We start from the raw sequence: 21,459 nt of genomic DNA on the forward strand, positions 1-21,459 counted from the left end.
GTTTCTCCCAACCCCCTCCTTGTTTTCCCAGTTCCCCAGATGGATACTGCATACTGTCTTACTTTAGAGTGAGGATATTTATTTTTGTACACTGTTTAGACATGATCTTAAGCAACACTTCATTTATTTACCCATTCACATGTTTTTGACCTTCTGGGTGAAAAATAAAGCATTTTCCTGAGAGGAGAAAAATCTCAGAGGAGGCAGTTCCTGGGGTGATGGGGTCTTGATAGGACATGTGTGGGCTCACAGCTCATCTCTCCTCTTTCTCCTTGCTTTTTTTTCTGGCTTGTGCTCATCTGAGATGGTGGCTCTGGTTCTCGAAGCGTGATCTGCTTGCCCTCCTCCATGCTCATGCTTGACGGGAGCTCACAGGTCCAGGCTGGAAGTCACAGGCCAGGCATAGAAGACGTTTCCAGTGACACAGGCAGAGCAGCCTGTTGTAGGTGGGGAGCTGTGGAGGAGCATGGTGCGCTGGGTCAGGCTCACACCGCTCTGTGTACACGTAAGACACAAACGAGGGATTTAGAGGTGAAGAGTCCTGTGAGTGTTGCTAGGCAACCCTTCAGCTGGGTCTGGAGGTAACATAATCTCTGGGAGCAGCCTGGTAGGAGGGCCTCCTAAGGACAAAGCTGAACTTCAGAACCACCGCCTTCTGCGCCTGTTCCCTCCGGGGCTGCCTCTGGGAGGGAGTGAGAAAGGTCAGCAGAGCCACATTACATAAGCCGCACGGGTGACTGATGTACCCATGGATTCGTTATTGTTCTGTCTTCTTTTTCTCATGTATCTATTTGTACCCCACCTTGTACAAGAGAGGGTCTGAGGTGGTTTCAGAAACACAGCTGCTATAGCAGGATAAACATTAAATAAGGGAAGAAACTGGGGTAAGGGAGAAGAAGGATGAGGAAACGGGTGGGACCAGTCACTCAGCAAGTATCTGCTGAGTTCTGAGTGTGTGCCTGCCTGTGCAGATAGAGCAATGAACGCAGCAACCACAGTCCTCCACTCCCAGAGCTGATGGTCCCATAGAAGAGGGGTGAGAAAGAAAGACCACAGGTCCAGTGGTCTTTTGGGGGGTAGACTGTGCATTAGACCCTGAGCCTCCTAGTGGGCGAAGCTAGAGGGGAACACAGTTACAAGGGGCTGGGTGTGTTCTCTGTGTTGTTTGTGTGGGTAACAACAGAGCCGCAGTGATGAGCTTCACTCTCCTATCCTAGAAGTGCAGTCCATGGCAGGGTCCTTCTACCCTCTTGCTTCTCCTCCACTGCCAGCCTCATTTCAGGTGCCAACCTCCTGCCTGGGTTCTGAGAGTCAGCCCAGTGACGGATTTTGCTAAGCAGTTTGCCTGAGGCCCCACAGCTTCATGACTCCACTTTGACCCCTATCTTTGACTTCTTCCAGTTTGGTATTTATTATTATGCTTTCTATAGTGGGAGCCCCACTTGCTCATAGATTCTGAAGAAGCTTGATCATTCAGCCCCTGGCATCTCTTTGGGAGGGAGGTGGAATGTCCTTACCCCCTTACATCAGCAGACCAGGGTCTTCCCATCATCTCATGGATGGGTGAGGTGGCTTGTTCTTTGAGTAAAAATACTGGCATGTAGGAATCCATCTTTCCAAGGCAGCCCTTTTGTTTGTCTATTTATTTGTTCATTCCTCCAACAAATATTCTTGGGCATGTCAGCTGTTGTGTGTTAACCACCCATCATCTCTCCTGTCAAGGAGTCCAAGCTTTAGTTGAGGAAGAAGGATCAGTACATGTGAGCCTGCTGTGCAGAGTGGGGAGGGTTTAAGTATGAGATGGAGTGCTAATCAATAAAGTAGAAGTATTGTTTCTTTTATTATTTTATTATATTGTTTCTTCCCATGTACAAAACCATTTTTTCCCTACAGAGTTTTTTTTTTTTTGCATTGGGGGGTGTAAAGGAAAGCAGAACGTTTTATCATGATTTTTGCTTCAGCAATTTTGGGACAGATTAAAAGTCCTAGAACTCTAAAAAAATAAATAAATAAATAAAGCAGAAGTAAAAAATATAAGCAGGCTAAATTCATCCATACTGTATAACCACTTTATATGTCCTGGCCACAGATCAACCCTCATCCTGAGCACCCCTCCACAGAACTCACCCTATTTGGGCAAAGTGAAAGTGAAGTTGCTCAGTCGTGTCTGACTCTTTGCAACCCCATGGACAGTAGCCTGCACCAGGCTCCTCCATGCATGGGATTTTCTAGGCAAGAGTACTGGAGTGGGTTGCTGTTTCCTTCTCCAGGGAATCTTCCTGACCCAGGGATCAAACCTGGGTCTCCTGCATTGTAGGCAGACGCTTCTACCATCTGAGCACAGTCCACCTGAAAGTGCAAGCGTTCAAAATGCAGTAGACCCTGTACAAGTTAGCCATACAGAAGCAGAAAGGGCCTCACCTCCTTTGTTCTTGGAAGTGTACTTCTGTTAATGCAACCTTAACTTGTCAGCAGCCTAGTGATATGAGACAGAGCCTAGAACAGGGAAGCCTGCAATACCAGCCTCTTGTACAAGCTGTGCCTTCCCAAGTGAGCCATGCTGAGGAATGCTGAGGGAATCTTTCTCAAGGACATGAGGGCAAGTGCCTTGTGTGTACTCCATTAATGAATGCCGCCCGTTCTCAGGTTACAGGAGCAGGGCTCTTGGATGGATTTCAATGTTTTGATCCCTCTTTAAAGAAAGCAACCACAGCTATTCCAATTATGAATTCTGAAATACCATTTTGCAACCATTGGGGTGGGAGACGATTGGGCCACTGTGTTATCATACCATGCATCTCCCAGAGATAGAGACCTGCATAAGTAAAACCATATTTCTGTTTTCCAAGATCCAAGGTACCAATCCCAGGGACTGTCAGGCAGGCTCAGGAAGCAGCGCGTGGGGAACATTCTCAGACTTGGTAAGTGGCTGGCCTGCTGATAGAGGAGATTAAGGTGCTTTTGATCTCTTTGGCCCTAATGGCAACGTCTTTAGTTTTTAAAGTGACTTGGGAAAGTCTTCCTTTGAACAGCCAAGAGACTGCTTCAAGAAAGGCAAGCCCTATTCTAGACAGATTGTCGGGGAGGTTATGCTGCTGAACTGTAAATGTAGTTGCATGAATTTTTCCTTCCAGTTCCTTAAGAGCATAGATTTAGCCTTCAGATCAGTTAGCTGATGACCCACAGTGCACCAAGGCTCTGCAATCCCTCCCCAAGTCGGGTGGTCAGTGGAGGCCTCAGGGCTCTCCCTGGCTAGTCCAGCTTCCCTCTGCATTTGGACTCATCTGCAGGCTCATCTTACTTGGGGCCACTGCTCTGCTGCCACACTCTGCAAACCTCCGTCCAGTCTTGGCTCTCTGCTCACTGGAGGGAGGCTATTCCTGAAGGCAGTAGGGTGATGGAAGGACATTCTGGTGACACAAGTGGGAGAGTGGCATTTCCTGGTGGAGGGTTTGTGTGAAAAAAGGGTGTGTGTGTGTGTTGCTCTGACCCTGGATGTATGGAGAGCTACATGAATTAGAACTCAGATGTCAGATCATGAACATAAAAATTTTAGTTTAAGTAAACATTTAATCCCTTACTACTCCTTTGTGTAATGGAAGTTAAAAGTAGACTCTAAAATCCAGACTGCTTTGGTTAAAGTCTTCATTTCTCTAGTTATTAGCTATGTGGCCTTAGTCAAGTCATTTTATTTCCCTGAACGTGAATTTCCTCATCTGGAAAACAGTATCTAATTCATTGAGTTGTGAGAAATAAAATCATGCATATGTAACATACCACCTGCTTTACCTGCTCTGTGATACTGTGTTACTGGTTACTTTACCTGCTTCATGGTACTACAGCAGATGTTATAGTTATTCTAATGTTATCCATTCTGTCTTTGATTGCACACAAATGCCTTACCCCATTACTATTCATAAGCTCTATGTGCAGGGAGTTACGGGACTAAAGGAAAAGGGTAAGGTTTGATTATAATTTCACTAGAAAAGAATAAATGTACAAAAAGTGAATTTGTATCTAAGATCTTATAAATACATACTAAAAGAGAGAGGTCATTAGTTACTCATATTTATATTTAATGAGGGCTTCTGCCCAGTATATAAACAGTTGGAAGAGAACATTACTGCCACCCTAACAATAAGAACAAGCTAGCCCATTTATAAAATCATGCATGATTACAGTCCAAAGGGTACCAGCCCTTTCAAGAAGAGGTGGGACCCATGAGTGTTTCACTGTGGGCTGAGCTGCAGGAGGAGGTAACCATCACAGAACCAAGTGAGATGGAAAGAGTTTAAGTTTAAAGGAATTTTTAAGAGCCATGTGTGGGTTAGCATAACAGTTTAGAATTCTTGGAAGCTCCAGACTTGGGTGTGTCTTCGTACTCACTTTTGTCCATGGACTTCTACTGAGAACTCACTAGGAAGATTGGGGTCAGGACAGGAGAATGAACAGAAAATTCCCTGTGGTATAGGTACATGAGACCTACCCAAGCCTGTAGTTTAAGCAGGAGAACCAAAAAAATACTCTCCCATTTCCTGACCTTTCAAGAATAGGAGGCAGAAGTTATCTGCCACTGGGGGAGGGTAGGAGTGTTGAGAGACCCCCACCCTTGAGGAAGTATCAGACAGTAACTGTAAAATAACCATCATATGTTTGTCAGAGAATCTAGTAGGAAAGGTGGCAACATGGATGAACAGATACAGGATTTCAGCAGAGGGATGGAAGTGTGTGTGTGCACATGTGTGCACTTAGTCATGTCCAACTCTTTGCAACCCCATGGACCGAAGCCCTCCAGGTTCTTCTGTCCATGGAATTTTCCAGGCAAGAATACTGGAGTGGGTTGCCATTTCCTACTCCCGGGGATCTTTCCAACCCAGGGATTGAAACCATGTCTCTTGTGTCTCCTGCATTGGCAGGCAGATTCTTTACCACTGTGCCATCTAGAAAGTATATTAAAAACAGGTCTAAATGGAAATACTGGAGATGAAAAATGGGATGTCAGACATGAATTCTGTTGGTGTGCTTAGCAGATGGGACACAGCAGAGGAAAGACTCAATGGAGACATGTCAATAGAAATCATCCAAACTGAAACAAAAAGAGAAAAAAGAGTGAAAAAACAAAACAGAGCATTTGATCTAAGGGAGAACACCAAAAGGCTAACACACTTTAACTGGAATCCTAGGAAAAGAGGATGAGAGCAAAAAGGTCAGAAAAAAATATTTGAAGAGATAGGGACCAAACACTTTCCAAAACTAATGGAAAACAAACAAACAAAACAAACCCCAAACCATCACTGTCTGAGAAGCTTAGAAAATCCCAGGTGGGATCATAGTCAAATTGCTGAAAAAGGATAAAAAATTTTCTTATGGATTTATCGCAGACTTAGAGGAACAATGACAAGAATGAGAATTGACTTTTCATCAGAAATTGAGGTCAGAGGCAATGGAAATGCCATCTTTAGAGTGCTGCATGGAAAAAACAAACACAACAAAACCTGTCAACCTGGAAACCTATATCCAGTGAAAATAAACTCCAAAAATGAGGATGAAATAAAGATATATCGACACAAGTAAAAACCGAAAGAACCAATCTTCAGAAGAGCAGGACATGCTAAAAAGGACTTCTATAGACTAAAAGAATAATTTCAGAGGAAAACCTGGTCCCAAGGAAAGGAGTGGGCCCAAGAAGGAGTGAATTGGTCTATAAATTAAAAGGACTTTTAAAACTTAAAAGCAGTCATTTGAAGTAATAATGACAAAGGAAGATGGAGGTTTATGGTCTTTTAGAACTAAAACCAATGGCAACAGGAGTACAAAGGGTGGGGGCATTGTACTTGGAAATGTACTGTCCTTAGTTCTTAAACTATTCAGGAAGTAGTAAAATATGTTTTGAAAGTAAAGTGATAAAGATAAATGTGTAATCTCTGGAGAAATCACTATGATGCAAAAAAGCAAGCCTAACATGTCAATTGTTGTTGTTTAGTCACTAAGTCATGTCAATAGCAGATGTGAGATGAAATACTAAAAATACTAATATTAAAATACTAAAAATATTTGTTTCATTCCAAAATTCAGGATAGGAGTAACAGAAAAACAAAAGGTGTAAAGGCCTAATGGTACTCAAAACCCGAATTTGGTATATTTAAAACAAAAATATATAAATAGTTAATTACATGCAAATGGATTACACTTCCCAATTAAAAGGCAGAGATGGGCAAACTGGATAAAAATGCAGGACCCAACTATATGTAGTTTACGGGAAATACACTTTAAATAAGTCACAGACGGAAAGTACAAGGTTGGGAAAAGATACCATGCGAACACTATGCTTAAGAAAACAGTTGAAGCTCTCCTAATATCAGAATGAATAGACTTCAAGATGATAAAAAGATAAAAGGGGCATTTTATAATGGCATTAAGTGTTAATTAATCAAGACATAAAAATCTAAAAGTTGTTGTATAATAACAGAGCTCCAAAATATGTGAAGCAAAAACTGACCGAGCTGAAGCTGAACCACAGCTGAGGAGTGTGAGACTCTTCTCTTTGTAACTGATGCGTTGAAAGATTGGTGAGTGTATAGGAGATCTGAACAGCACTGCCAATAGCCTGACCTAATGTACATTTATCTAACATTCCATCCAACAAAAGCAAAATGCACACACTTCTCAAGTGCCTATGGAGCATTCCTCAACCTAGATCATAAACTAGACCATAAAACAAGTCTAAATAAATTTCCAAGGATTGAATTTCTAAATGTTCTCTGAACAAAATGGAGTCAAAGTAGAAATCAGTGGCAACAAGATACCTACAGAATTCTTCAAATATTTGGAAATGAAACAGTACTAAATAATGGACTAAATAGTCCATGAATTCAAAGAAGTCACAATAGAATTAGAAAATATTTTAAATTTAATGATAATAAAAAGGTGACATCAAAATTTGTGAGATGCATAATTTTTAAAGGGAAATGTATAGCTTTAAATGATTATCTTAGAAAATAAGAAAGATGCAAAATCAATTACCTTTGTTTGCACCTTAAAATGTTAACAAGAGATAAGCTAATTAAACCCAAGTAAGAGTGGAAATCAATGCAATAGAAAACAAATAATAGGAAAATCAGCAAAGACTAATGTTGGTTTGTTAAAAAGAGTAATAAAAATGATAACTACCTAGGAACATTTATTTACTGGATACAGAATTTCAGTTTTGCAAGATGAAAAGTTCCAGAGATTGGTGAATATACTTAATACTGTTGAACTGTAGCCTTAGAAATGATTGTGGAGGTAAATTTTATATTACATATATGTTTAACCATAACAAAAATTTTTATAAAAAGGAAAAAAGAAGACAAATTATTCATAAACCAGGAATAAAAGATGAGCTATCACTAAGGACATTAAAAGGCTAATGAGGTAATATTGTGAACAACTTTACAGCAAAAGTTGTACAAAACATCTTGTTTCTATTAATACAAAGTAGCCAACATTCAAAAAACATCCATGTCGTCAGTGACATATTACTTGAAAAACATAACCTGCAAAAGTGACACAAGAAGAAATAGCAAATCTAAACCCTATACTCACTAAGGAAATTGATTTGGTAATTAAAGTTTCCAACAAACAAATGTCCAGACCCATATAGTTTTTCTGGTGAATTCTTTCCAATATTTAAGCAAGCGCTAATAATCGATTTGTGGCACCCCACTCAAGTACTCTTGCCTGGCAAACCCCATGGATGGAGGGGCCCGATGGGCTGCAGTCCATGGGGTCGCTAGGAGTCGGACACGACTGAGCGACTTCACTTTCACTTTTCACTTTAATGCATTGGAAAGGGAAATGGCAACCCACTCCAGTGTTCTTGCCTGGAGAATCCCAGGGACAGGGGAGCCTGGTGGGCTGCCGTCTATGGGGTCGCACAGAGTCGGACACGACTGAAGCGACACAGCAGCAGCAGCAATAATCAATTTTACATAAGCTATTTCAGAAAATATGGTATGAGAGTATACTTCCCAACTTATTTTATGAATCCAGTGTTACTTTGATGCCAACACCAGACAAGGATATCAATAAGAAAGGAAAATTACAGATCAAAGTCCCTTATTAACATAGGTATGAAAATCCTTAAAGTGTTAGCAAATGTAATCAACAATATATCGAAAAAGGGTAGAGTTCATCTCAGGATGTAAAGTTGATATACTATTATCAGATCAGATCAGATCAGTCGCTCAGTCGTGTCTGACTGTTTGCGACCCCATAAATCGCAGCACGCCAAGCCTCCCTGTCCATCACCAACTCCCAGAGTTCACTCAGACTCATGTCCATCGAGTCAGTGATGCCATCCAGCCATCTCATCCTCTGTTGTCCCCTTCTCCTCCTGCCCCCAATCCCTCCCAGCATCAGAGTCTTTTCCAGTGAGTCAACTCTTCACATGAGGTGGCCAAAGTACTGGAGTTTCAGCTTTAGCATCAGTCCTTCCAAAGAAATCCCAGGGCTGATCTCCTTCAGAATGGACTGGTTGGATGTCCTTGCAGTCCAAGGGACTCTCAAGAGTCTTCTCCAACACCACAGTTCAAAAGCATCAATTCTTCGGTGCTCAGCCTTCTTCACAGTCCAACTCTCACATCCATACATGACCACTGGAAAAACCATAGCCTTGACTAGACGAACCTTTGTTGGTAAAGTAATGTCTCTGCTTTTGGATATGCTATCTAGGTTGGTCATAACTTTCCTTCCAAGGAGTAAGTGTCTTTTAATTTCATGGCTGCAGTCACCATCTGTAGTGATTTTGGAGCCCAGAAAAATAAAGTCTGACACCGTTTCCACTGTTTCCCCATCTATTTCCCATGAAATGATGGGACCGGATGCCATGATCTTCATTTTCTGAATGTTGAGCTTTAAGCCAACTTTTTCACTCTCCACTTTCACTTTCATCAAGAGGCTTTTGAGTTCCTCTTCACTTTCTGCCATAAGGGTGGTGTCATCTGCATATCTGAGGTTATTGATATTTCTCCCAGCAATCTTGATTCCAGCTTATGTTTCTTCCAGTCCAGTGTTTCTCATGATGTACTCAGCATATAAGTGAAATAAACAGGGTGACAATATACAGCCTTGATGAACTCCTTTTCCTATTTGGAACCAGTCTGTTGTTCCATGTCCAGTTCTAACTGTTGCTTCCTGACCTGCATACAAATTTCTCAAGAGGCAGATCAGGTGGTCTGGTATTCCCATCTCTTTCAGAATTTCCCACAGTTTATTGTGATCCACACAGTCAAAGGCTTTGGCATAGTCAATAAAGTAGAAATAGATGTTTTTCTGGAACTCTCTTGGTTTTTCCATGATCCAGCGGATGTTGGCAATTTGATCTCTGGTTCCTCTGCCTTTCCTAAAACCAGCTTGAACATCAGGAAGTTCACGGTTCACATATTGCTAAAGCCTGGCTTGGAGATTTTGAGCATTACTTTACTAGTGTGTGAGATGAGTGCAATGGTGCAATAGTTTGAGCATTCTTTGGCATTGCCTTTCTTTGGGATTGGAATGAAAACTGACCTTTTCCAGTCCTGTGGCCACTGCTGAGTTTTCCAAATTTGCTGGCATATTGAATGCAGCACTTTCACAGCATCATCTTTCAGGATTTGGAATAGCTCAACTGGAATTCCATCACCTCCACTAGCTTTGTTCATAGTGATGCTTTCTAAGGCCCACTTGACTTCACATTCCAGGATGTCTGGCTCTAGGTCAGTGATCACACCATCATGATTATCCGGGTTGTGAAGATCTTTTTTGTACAGTTCTTCTGCATATTCTTGCCATCTCTTCTTAATATCTTCTGCTTCTGTTAGGTCCATACCATTTCTGTCTTTTATCAAGCCCATCTTTGCGTGAAATGTTCCTTTGGTATCTCTGATTTTCTTGAAGAGATCCCTAGTTGTTCCCATTCTGTTGTTTTCCTCTATTTCTTTGCATTGATCGCTGAAGAAGGCTTTCTTATCTCTTCTTGCTGTTCTTTGGAACTCTGCATTCAGTTGCTTATATCTTTCCTTTTCTCCTTCGCTTTCCACTTCTCTTCTTTTCACAGCTATTTGTAAGGCCTATTTGATATACTATTAAAAGCCAATCAAGTTGATATACTATTAAAAACCAATCTGTATAATTTATCATGTTAGTTACAGAAGAAAATCATCTTTGCATAGATGCAGAAAAACCTATGGACAAATTTTGGTATTTATTCATGATAACAGCCTTCCCTGGTGGCTCAGATGGTAAAGTGTCTGTCTACAATGAGGGAGACCTGGGTTTGATCCCTGGATTGGGAAGATCCCCTGGAGAAGGAAATGGCAATCCACTCCAGGACTGTTGCCTGGAAAATCCCATGGACAGAGGAGCCTGGTAGGCTACAGCCCATGGGTTCGCAAAGAGTCGGACATGACTGAGTGACTTCACTTTCACTTCTTTCTTTTCATGATAAAAACTCAGCAAACTGGGCATAAAAGAGAGCTTTCTTAACCTAACAAATGGTATCAACAAAAAAACCTACAACTGATATACTAATTGGTAAGTGAATGCTTCCTTTCAGAGGCTAAAGACAAAGTGAGGATGCCTCTTCCACAACTTTTACTCAACATTGTACTGGAGGTCTTTGACAAGGCAATACTATAAGCAAAAGAAACAAAGGACATACGGATTGAATAGGAAGAAGTAAAACTGTCTTTGCTTATAGGTGACATGACTTTATACAAAGAGACTCCTAAGGATTTTTGGAAGATGAGTAGAGCTTAATTAATTAAGTAGTAATTAATTTTGCAGTAGTGAAAGATAAACAGAGTTATGATTCCATATACTAGAAATGAATAGTCGAAAGTAAAAAATTTTAAATAACATTTACTGTAGCATAAAAAATCAAATATTTAAGTGGGCAATTTTTCCTTTGACAAAGTGATCTTAAAATTTATATGGAAAGAAAAAAAGGCCTAGAATAACCAAAACAGTATTGAAAAAGTAAAACAAATTTGGAAGACTTATCCTACCTGATTACAAGACTGACTACATAGCTACAGTAATCAAGACAGTGCAGGACTGATGAAAGGGATAAATGGAACAGAATAGAGTCTGTACATGCACCTACAGATATATGGTCCAAAGATTTTTGACAGGAATGTCAAGGAAATTCAATGGGCAATGTCAATCTCTTTAACAACTGGTACGGGAACAATTGGTTATACTTTTAAAAAATAAAAGAACTTTGGCGTCTATCTCTAATCATGTATAAAAGTCAATTCAATGTAGGTCATTGACCTAAATGTAAAAGGTAAAGCAGTAAGATGACTAGAAGAAAAAAAATAGAATTTTTTGCAACCTTAAAGTAAGCAAAGATTTCTTAGAGAAGTCACAGAAAACATGAACCATAAAAACAGAATCTGGTAAATTGAATTTCATCCAAATAAAAAATTTAGGCTCATCAAAGACATTGTTAAGGGAATAAATAGGTTAACACATATGTCTGACAAAAGACTTGCATCCAGAGTATAAAAACTCTTTAACAATTCAAGAATAAAAAGACAATTCAATTAAAAATGGGCAAACAGTTTTAATAGAGACTTCACTAAAGGAGATAGGCAAATGTATATCACCCAAAAAATAAGCACCTGAAGAAGTGTTCAGCATCATTAGGTTTGAGGGAAATGCAAATTAAAATTACAGTGAGTTACTACTAGTTATCCACTAGAAGTTATCCACTGACAGGGTTAAAGTGAAAAAAAATTGATAACATGAAACGTGAGAGAGGAAGTAGAGGGACTGGAACTGTCCTGCATTGCTGGTGAGGGTATAAAATGATATAACCACTTAGGAAAACTGATTATTCTCTTTAAAAGTTCAAAATACATTTACCCTATGACCTAGCAATTCCACTTTCAGATATTTACCTGAGAAGAATGAAAACACATTTTCACAAAAATTTTTGCATCAGAATGGTCATAGCGAATTTATTCATAAAATTCTGAAACTGGAAGAGAGCCCAGGTATCTATCAGATGGAATGAATGACTGAATGGATAAACTGTGGCATAGTCGTATGACAAGTTATGAGCAATATAGAGGAATGAGCTTCTAATATACACAGTATCATGGGTGACTCTCAAAACTGGAATGAGTGAATGAAGCTAGATACCAAAATAAATATACTATGTAGTCCATTTATAAGAAATTCTAGAGTAGGAAAAACTAACCTATGGTAACAGAGATCAGATAAGTGGTTGATTCTGAGGGTGAAAAATTGAGAAGAGGTGTGGTATACTTTCTGGTTGAGAGAAATGTTCCATGTCTTTGTGTATATTCTTCAAAATAGATTGAACAAAACACTTAAAACCTGAACATTTCACTTTATGGAAATTATATGCTAATAAAAAATATGGGATTAAAAAACGTTTTTCTTTCGCTAGACTTCAAATCCCAGTTACCAGATTTGAAAGTACTGTATTTAAAATAAATCAGTGACACTCTCTAACATAAATCACAGCAAGTTCTATGACCCACCTCCTAGAGTAATGGCAATAAAAACAAAAATAAACAAATGGGACGTAATTAAACTTAGGAGCGTTTGCACAATGAAGGAAACTGTAAGCAAGGTGAAAAGGCAGGCTTCAGAATGGGAGAATATATTAGCAAATGACAAAGAATTAATCTCTAAAATGTCATTCAGCTCACTACCAGAAAAATGAACAACCCAATCAAAAAGTGGACCAAAGAACTAAACAGACATTTCTCCAAAGAAGACGTACAGATGGCTAATAAACACATGAATAGATGCTCAACTTCACTCATTATCAGAGAAATGCGAATCAAAACCACAATGAGGTACCATCTCAGGCCGGTCAGAATGGCTGCTATCACAAAGTCTACAAACAATAAATGCTGGAGAGGGTGCGGAGAAAAGGAAACCCTCTTACACTGTTGGTGGGAATGCAAACTACTACAGCCACTATGGAGAACAGTGTGGCGATTTCTTAAAAAACTGGAAATAAAACTGCCATATGACCCAGCAATCCCACTTCTGGGCATACATACCAAGGAAACTAGAACTGAAAGAGACATATGTACTCCAGTGTTCACTGCAGCACTGTTTATAACAGCTAGGACATGGAAGCAACCTAGATGTCCATTAGCAGGCAAATGGATAAGGAAGTTATATGTGGTACATATACACAATGGAGTATTACTCAGTTGTAAAAAAGAATGCATTTGAGTCAGTTCTAATGAGGTGGATGAAATTGGAGCCTGTTATACAGAGTGAAGTAAGTCAGAATGAGAAACACCATTACAGTATATTAACGCATATATATGGAATTTAGAAAGATGATAACAATGACCCTATATGCAAGACAGCAAAAGAGACACAGATGTAAAGAACAGACTTTTGGACTATGTGGGAGAAGGTGAGGGTGGGATAATTTGAAAGAATAGCATTGAAACATGTATATTACCATGTGTAAAATAGATGACCAGTGCAAATTTGATGCATAAAGCAGGGCACTCAAAGCCAGTGCTCTGGGAACAGCCCAGAGGGATGGGGTAAGGAGAGGGGTGGGTGGGGGATTCAGAATGGTGGGGACATATGTACACCTGTGGCTGATTCATGTCAATGTATGGCAAAAAACCACCACAATATTGTAAAGTAATTAGCCTCCAATTAAAATAAATTAATTAAAAAATAAGTTAATGGTATAATTATATTTTGATGGGCAAATGCTATGATAAAACTATTGTAAACCTAATTTGAAATATTTTATGAGAGCTACATCCTGTAAGCCTGTTCTTTAGCAGCAGCTCTGCTCAAACCCTGGAGAAGGTGATGGCACCTCACTCCAGTACTCTTGCCTGGAAAATCCCATGGACAGAGGAGCCTGGTAGGCTGCAGTCCATGGGGTCAAAAAGAGTCAGATAAGACTGAGCAACTTCACTTTCACTTTTCACTTTCATGCACTGGAGAAGGAAATGGCAACACACTCCCGTGTTCTTGCCTGGAGAATCCCAGGGATGGGGGAGCCTGGTGGGCTGCCGTGTCTGGGGTCGCACAGAGTTGGACACGACTGAAGCAACTTAGCAGCGGCCACAGCAGCATGCTCAAACCCAGATCTGCCCACTCAGCCTTCCCCTGGGGAGAGGAGAACTGGGTGGCAGGTGAGAGGCAGCCCCTGCCGGCCTCGTGGTGAATAGGCAGAATGTCCACAGAAATGAGCTTTAGTTGTATCTGTTAATTATCTGCTGCTGAATCTGGAGCTTATGAAACCCTGTTCACTAGACTTCAAAAGCTGGTGAGTCGGCTCGGTTATCTCTTTGAGGAACCCACTTTATCCCTCTCGCCAATCTGTGACAGCAAAGATTTGGTTTCATTGCAAAATTGTCTGGCACGATGGCGTCAGGCTGACTTGGGAAGGGTTGGAAAACAGTGATGACTCAGAGCTCTGCTGAGGAGCATCTAACCCACCTATCTCCTCTGCATGCCTTAGCCTGGTGAAAGAGGGGGCAGGGTGGACCTGGGAAGGAGGCTCCAGAGGCCTTGCAGAGGAGTGGGGCTAAGTCCTCCATCCTTCTGTGGGAACAAACCTCTCAACCGAGGCTGGGAAGGGTAGGGTTGTTTGCTTGCTTGCCTTTCTTTTTTGGTCTTTGGTAATAGTTTTCACTGACTTTCATTGACCGCGGAGTCAGTGAAAACTGGATTCCTTTCCTCAGCTAGTCAGGGTCAGCTTTGATTCTGGGTTTTCCTTTTCCTATCCTTTTATTAGAGTGAAATGAGGTTCTGTATCAGGTTCTTAGGTGAGAACATATTTCTGTTTGTTCTGCTTTCCTTGTTTTCCTTACTGGAGTAAGTGTTGTTTTCCTAAAATGACATATATATTAATTCGTTTACATGTTTCTAAAACTAAGGACGTTAGTCGAATTTATTTGTAGACAAAAACGGAATGAAAGATTGCTTTCCTACTTGTTTTTCTGCTCCCTGGCATTAATTTCAGAAGTTAAAAATCTGGGTTGTTGCTTCTTGTGCTAACAATTCCCATCTCACTAAATCATGGCACAGATGCAAAGTTTCAGTTTAATTTGGATTCTGGTATTATGCTTACAGAGGTAAAGGAAGACCCAGGCTTCGTAAATCTTTTTTTGTTTTTCCACTTTTATTTTTACATGTAGCTAGACTCAAAGTTTATGTCCATTTAGCTGACCTTTTCAATAGTGAGAGCTATTTTATAAGGCAGCAGAAGTGAAAGTTATCAGCAAGACTGGGTAATGTACAGTATTTATGAATGAACGTGCAAAAACCAACCTGGGGGTGTAAAATGTGAGGCTGTACTCAGGCAGAACTGCTTGTGACTTGAGCCTTCTTTGCAGTAAAGCATAATTCATGCTGCTGTTAGCCCTTAAAACAGGAAATAATATACCCATTTAACTTAATCACAATTTATATTACATGTGCATATTTCTAAACAAATGTTGTAGATGGAGAGTTTGGTAGCAATAATATTTATGAATTACACTTTTAGTTAGCAAAGGAAATGTGTGACCTCTTACATTTGGTTTGACATTTGAATTTGGTGTTCAGTGCATTTGACAGGGGTGATGGATTCTCATTAGCTCAATGTATAAACAGGAAATGCTTCCTTGGTGAACAGTTATTAATGTGGGACATCCCTGAATTTGAATTTTTAGTTGCTTATTCTGGTCCAGACTATGAAACTTATTTAATGTCTCCCTTTCAAAAAAATAAAAATAAAAGGAAAAAACAAGCTTTTAATATTGTGGCTTGACAACCTGAACACGTGAATGCCAGGTTCTGAAAAACAAAATGGTTGGTGAGCGGGTGGCAAGTAAGGCTGCAGGGATCTCACACACAGGGAGTAGCCCCAGCAGCGGGCGGCCCCCACGTGGCTTCGGCTTGCCTTAATTTCTAAATAAGATAACCTATAGGAATTAGAACATGACGTGGGGGCAGAATGGAGTAAGCTCCTACTTAACCTTTATCCAAACCAGGATTAAAGCTGTTCGTGCAAACCGGGAATCAGAGCCCATTTGCAATGTGACTTCAGACAGAAATTTCATCTTGAGTTTTCAGTGCTAACTTGCGATTCAGCGACAATCCTATGAAACAGGAGCTGAAGGGAAAGATGCAGGAAAGTTGGGAGAGGCATCCAACTTCTGATGGGTAGGAGGAAAAGCCAGGCCAGTGTGCCAGTGCCCGTGGTGGGCCTGACTCTTCTGAGTCATGCTTCGAATCTAATTAGAAGTCAGTTAGAAACCCGGAAAGTGAAGCTGGCAGGCCCTTAATCTGTATTTCAGGTCTGCAGAGGGGGAAAGTAGCATTTTTATTGTTGGAGGTCAAAGTTTAAATTTAGTTTATATCAGATTACCAAAATATGCTTTCGGTAAGGTTAGATTCTCATGCTCGGAGAGAGTGGGACTGTAATGAAAGCAAACAGGGCCGGAGATAATCCCATTACAGATGAACTCTTCACTCGAGCCTCAAACATTTGGGAACCATAATAACACCATCTCAGCAAGAAGATAAAGCCGAGCGGGCGGGAGCCGAGAGGGAAGCTCACTGAGCCCCCCTATTCAACATACCCCCCTTTCCCTTATTCCCAGAGCACACCCTGCTCCAGCTTTTTAGCTCACAGCACTTGGAGAAATGACTTACTTATTAGTTTTTCTGCTACTTCCACCCCTAAAATTTAAGCCCCGTCTATGGGGTCGCACAGAGTCGGACACAACTGAAGCGACTTAGCAGCAGCAGCAGGGTAGAGATTGTTTTTTTCTATTTTGTTAGATCACAGCCTGGCTCATAAGAATCTCTCACTAAACACTGGTGGAATGAATGAAGGAAGCTCATTTCCTCTGAGCAGAAAGTGAAGATTTTGAAACCAAGATAGGGAGCCAGCCCCTTTGGGTTCTGAAAGAAGTGACAATTGCCCTAGGAGGAGGAAGGCATCATCATTCCTGTGGGTTCTAGAAGGAAAACCATGAGGCTCAGATTGGAGGTTGCCGGCTCTAAGTCTGTGAGAACAGGAGCCATGCCCGCCCTGGTACCCAAGGCCTTGCACCCTGCTACGGAGGCTCAGTAGCTGGGAACAGAGCTGGACAGAATGAACGAGGAGTTGGGGTTGGAAGAGCCCTCAGTTGCACGTCTGGGAGATAGTGTGTGTCTCTGCCCCAACCTTTCAGGACAGTGAATCAGTACAGGCTGAGCGGGACCCCGTGAATACTGCCGGTCACAGACTGGACGCAGATGGGGATGAACCATCCAAGGGCTGAGGAAAGAAGCTGACAGGGCGGGATGCGTCTCTTTGGAGCCAGCTTTGCTCTCCCTGCTTAAAGTCCCGCCAGGACATTCCTGAGCTTGAGACAAAATAAAGCGTCACCTTTTTCCACTAAGGATGTGCCCGTGGGAAGACCACGTCCCTTCCTCACACCTTCTTTCAGAAATCATGTGAAATAGACCGACGACTGCTTCTGCCTCCAGTGAACATGATTTGCAAACTACCCTTTCTTCTCCTTCCCCCATGGAAATAATGGACAGCCTGTCCTCTTCCTTCTTCAAATACTCTCAAGAATATTGGTATGAATCCCTGTTTTCTTTTGGCCTCTTAGAACAGAACCTTATTTATCAGTTTGTGAACTCCAGACCCCAGCTCTTTCCTCCCAACTCCTGGCAATGTTATCATTCTACCAGCCAGCAAGGGGGAAAGCCAGAGGCTTCTGCAGCAAAGACCAAGTATACAAAGCAATATGAAGGGGTCACTTACTCATTGAAGCCTCTGGCAGAGGATTGTGAGCCACACAGGGCTGGTTGCTACCCTCAAGCAGCTTAGATACCAGCTGGGAAGATTGCAGCCTCCACCTGTGTGCTTCTGAGGGAGGCAGGTTGACCTGAGGTTGGCGTGGTGATAGGAGCCAACCTGGTCCTGGCGTGAATACCGCTCTGTGACCCCAGAGGTGAGCCCTGCTCCCTGGTAGGCCTCCCAGACTTTCAAGAGCCTGCATTTGGCTCAGCTTTTGGGACAGAGAGCAGTCTTGCCTTGAATCATTCCCCACAGACCCGGTCCTCTGCAGGGAAACTGAAACCTGTCCTTTGAAGAGGCAGCGTTCAGACTGATGTGCAAACTCTCGATGGCCACTGCCTCCTTCTGAAGAGAAGGGGGTGCAGCAGGCCGAGCTCAGGAGGCATGTAGAAGCATCCACAGCGTGCCAGGCCTTTTCCTAGACCCCAGCCTCTAAGGGCCAGGCTCACTCACAGCCCGGGACCTTTCGTTTGCGTCGGCACTGCTCTTGCACTCCCTAGTCCTCCATTTATCCAAGGCCTTCCATCCTGAAACCCTGGGAAACCTCCACCACGAAGCCCTCCCTGAACACCCCAGATCCTGTCTGCCCCCGAATCTCTGTGGATTTTAAAATTGTTCTCTAAGGACTGTGTGCATTTTGTCCCCCTGAGCTCTGTGAGCTCCCTGAGTTCAGGGGCAGTGCTACTTCTCTGACCATGCCTTAGTTAATTAGTACAAGCCTTAGTATTTATCGGGCTTCCCAGGTGGCTCAGTGGTAAAGAATCTGCCTGCCAGTGTAGGAGACTCTGGTTCGATTCTTGGATTGGGAAGATCCCCTGGAGGAGGAAATGGCAACCCACTTCAGCATTCTTGCCTGGGTAATACCATGGACAAAGGAGCTTGGCAGGCTACAGCCCATGGGGTCCCTAAGAGTCAGACACGACTAGGCATGCACACACATTAGTACTTATTAAGCATGTCTTGAGGTTCAGCTATCACTTTGCCTTTTTTGACTTTGTTTTTGGAGTGATTAAAAACTTTTCTACTTAAAAATATCTTAAAAGTTATACATGTTTGCACTAAAAAAAACCAAACTATTTAGAGTTGAGTACAGAAAAAGTTAGTAGCTCTTGGGTCCCACTGCCAATCCCGTTCCTGAGGTTATCAGACCTAACGGTATAGGACATCTTTACATCTCTCTCCATGCCCCCACAAACTTAAAATGTATGTATACACACATATTGGAATTTTAACTTTTCATATTTTAAATTATTTCTTTTTAAAAATAAAATCTGGCTCGCACTAACCAAACACTACCTTGACAGTGCTTTTTTAGTTAATGCCACCTCATGGTATTGTGCCGGCTAGTAAATTTGCCGAGAAAAGCTTGCTTTATCAGTAAGGGACATAAACATGTTCAAACCTTCTGACATTCATGGATAACTCTTAAAAATTTTATTAATATAAAGGAAAAATAAAAAGAAATAGACTGAGTAGTAGGACAATAGATGTTCATGGATGCTGCAATATAATATATGAGTAATTAAAAAGGAAAAAAATCCAGCATGGCTTTTTCTGTTAGTACATGTAAGATGTTATTTATTCTTTTTATTCTCCTAATAGCTGCATAATTTACATTTGATGGTATAAACATAACACAATTTATTCAACACTTTAACTGATGGACATTCATTTTGATTTTACTTTTTGCCCTGATAAACAGTGCTTCTGTAAACATTCTTGTAGATATGCCCTGCAGGACATAATCCTATAAGTGAGATTGCTGGTATTTTAAATTTTAATAGACGGTGCTATACATCTTTTCTAAAGATTATAGCAGTTTATCAGACCCTAGGAATGAGTGAGTACTCCTGTTTCCCTTACTAGCCCTAGGTATTACTATTCTATCACTCTGATGGGTCAGATTTGTTGTTTTAATTTGTATTTCCCTAACTAATGAAGTTGCATATCTTTTCCACTGCTTACTGGCAATTTACATTTCCTTGTCTTTAAATTGCCTTTTCATATCCTTTGCCTCTTTTTCTGATATTCTTTCTTTTTCTTATCTGTAGAAGTCCTTTATTAAGATAGCATATAAACCCTTAGCAATAAGTGTTGCAGTTTTTTCTCCCTTCTTTTAATTTTGTCTATGATAAATCTGGCTACCTAAAAATTTAAAACTTTGCATTGTCAGGTATTAAAACCTCTCTTTCTTTATGGCTTCTAGTTTTTATGTCTTCTTTAAGAAGACCTTCTCCCTCAGAGTTTATATATACATTCCCATAAGTTTTCTTCTACTATTTTTTTATAGTTGTATCTTTTTCATTTAGATCTTTAATTCACCAGGAAGCCAGGTATGAGATGATGTGTAGAGGGGTCTAGCTTTATTTAACAGGTGATGTTGGACTAACTGCCTATCCATAAAGGAAAAAACCAAACCGAAGCAAAGTTTCCTTTCCCCATTGACTACATCTGTGTCTTGTATGTATGGAGTTATTCTACTTTTAGGATATGTTAGGTTCCCAGGCCTTGCTTTAGGGTGGAAGACAGCTCCCATTGTCCCGACACTGTACGAAGAATCAGCATGAGCACTGGTTCCCTGCTTGGGTAAATCTCTCTTTTCTTGACTATTAGCTATCAACAGGGAAAGGGGAGGGTTTCGATTACACATTCCCGAACCCAGGCCTATGTGAAGCTCTCAGAGCAGCAAATATCCTTCTTTTGGCTTGCGGGGTGGGGGGGGTGGTGGCGGGAAGGACCAACTTTTGAATTATGACAACCCCAAGTGGTGCCCTAAATCACCAGGTTTCTTACATGCTGGTGACAACAGAGCCCCTGGTATAAGAGGTCCTGGTCAGAGACACCCTTGTCCTTGGCAGGCTTGGGGCGGTGTCTGTCTGGCTTTCTTTGCAGTATCTACTCGCAGGCTGAGATTTTCTTTAGGCCAAGTTTCAGCCTGGAGCAAATTTTTTATGGCTGTGAGCTAATCCCCTAGCAAACCCTGGTTTATATAGAAACGCTGACACAGTGCTAGCTCTGGTGATTCAACTGGGGCGGCTGGGCTATTTATGGCTCCCTGATGCCAATAGGGGATAATTCTCATTTAATAGATTCCGTTTCTGTGGGGACAGGGATCCCACTTTTTCTCCCCAGTGGAACTTCTTGCACCAGGACCTGAGCAAGTAGACGGTTGCCTGGGGGCAGGGGCAACCGTGGGAGTAGCTCAGGCTGCAGTAAGTTTCAACCAAGGTGGGCTTTTCATCCTGGGATTGCAAGAGCCTTAGAAACAAATAAATATTTTCATCTCCTGTTTTGTCTCTGGGCAGTGGGCCTGAAAAGCATCTTGATTCTTCTCAGTGAGACTTGGGAGAAAAGCTGAGGATGACTTAATTCCGTCTTCCCCTTTCCCTTTCTGCACTTCTTTCTTTGTCCTAAGGACCTGCAGCAAGGGTTCTACGCAGCCACTGTTTGTGGGCGTGAGCCAGGCAGGGCTGTACTCAGGGTCCCCCGGGAGGTGAGGCCGTGTGCACGGCTGACCCCTCCTGAGACAGCTCCTTTGCCCCAGGTGGGGGCTGACGGGACCAGGGGATGGGTTTGGGGCTGGCAGGAGGGGGCAGTTCTTGGTTTAGCTTCATTTCTATTATCAGCCAGTATGA

General features: G+C 41.6%; 1 protein-coding gene across 16 annotated transcripts in view; it reads left to right on the plus strand.

Annotated features, from left to right (window-relative positions):
* Positions 1-21,459, plus strand: part of LOC133251295 (uncharacterized) — a 293,640-nt gene that overhangs the window by 162,900 nt on the left and 109,281 nt on the right. The window contains exon 1 of one of the 16 annotated variants that reach the window (XR_009737573.1): positions 2,015-2,921. The exons of 14 other annotated variants lie outside the window; for them this stretch is intronic. The gene's annotated coding sequence lies outside the window, so the exon portion shown is untranslated. Of the gene's footprint in view, positions 1-2,014; positions 2,922-13,612; positions 14,309-21,459 lie in introns of those variants that run through there. One more of the 16 variants, XR_009737572.1, reaches the window with a different exon arrangement.

Source organism: Bos javanicus, chromosome 7 (assembly GCF_032452875.1).
Source record: "Bos javanicus breed banteng chromosome 7, ARS-OSU_banteng_1.0, whole genome shotgun sequence".
Lineage (NCBI taxonomy): Eukaryota > Metazoa > Chordata > Mammalia > Artiodactyla > Bovidae > Bos > Bos javanicus.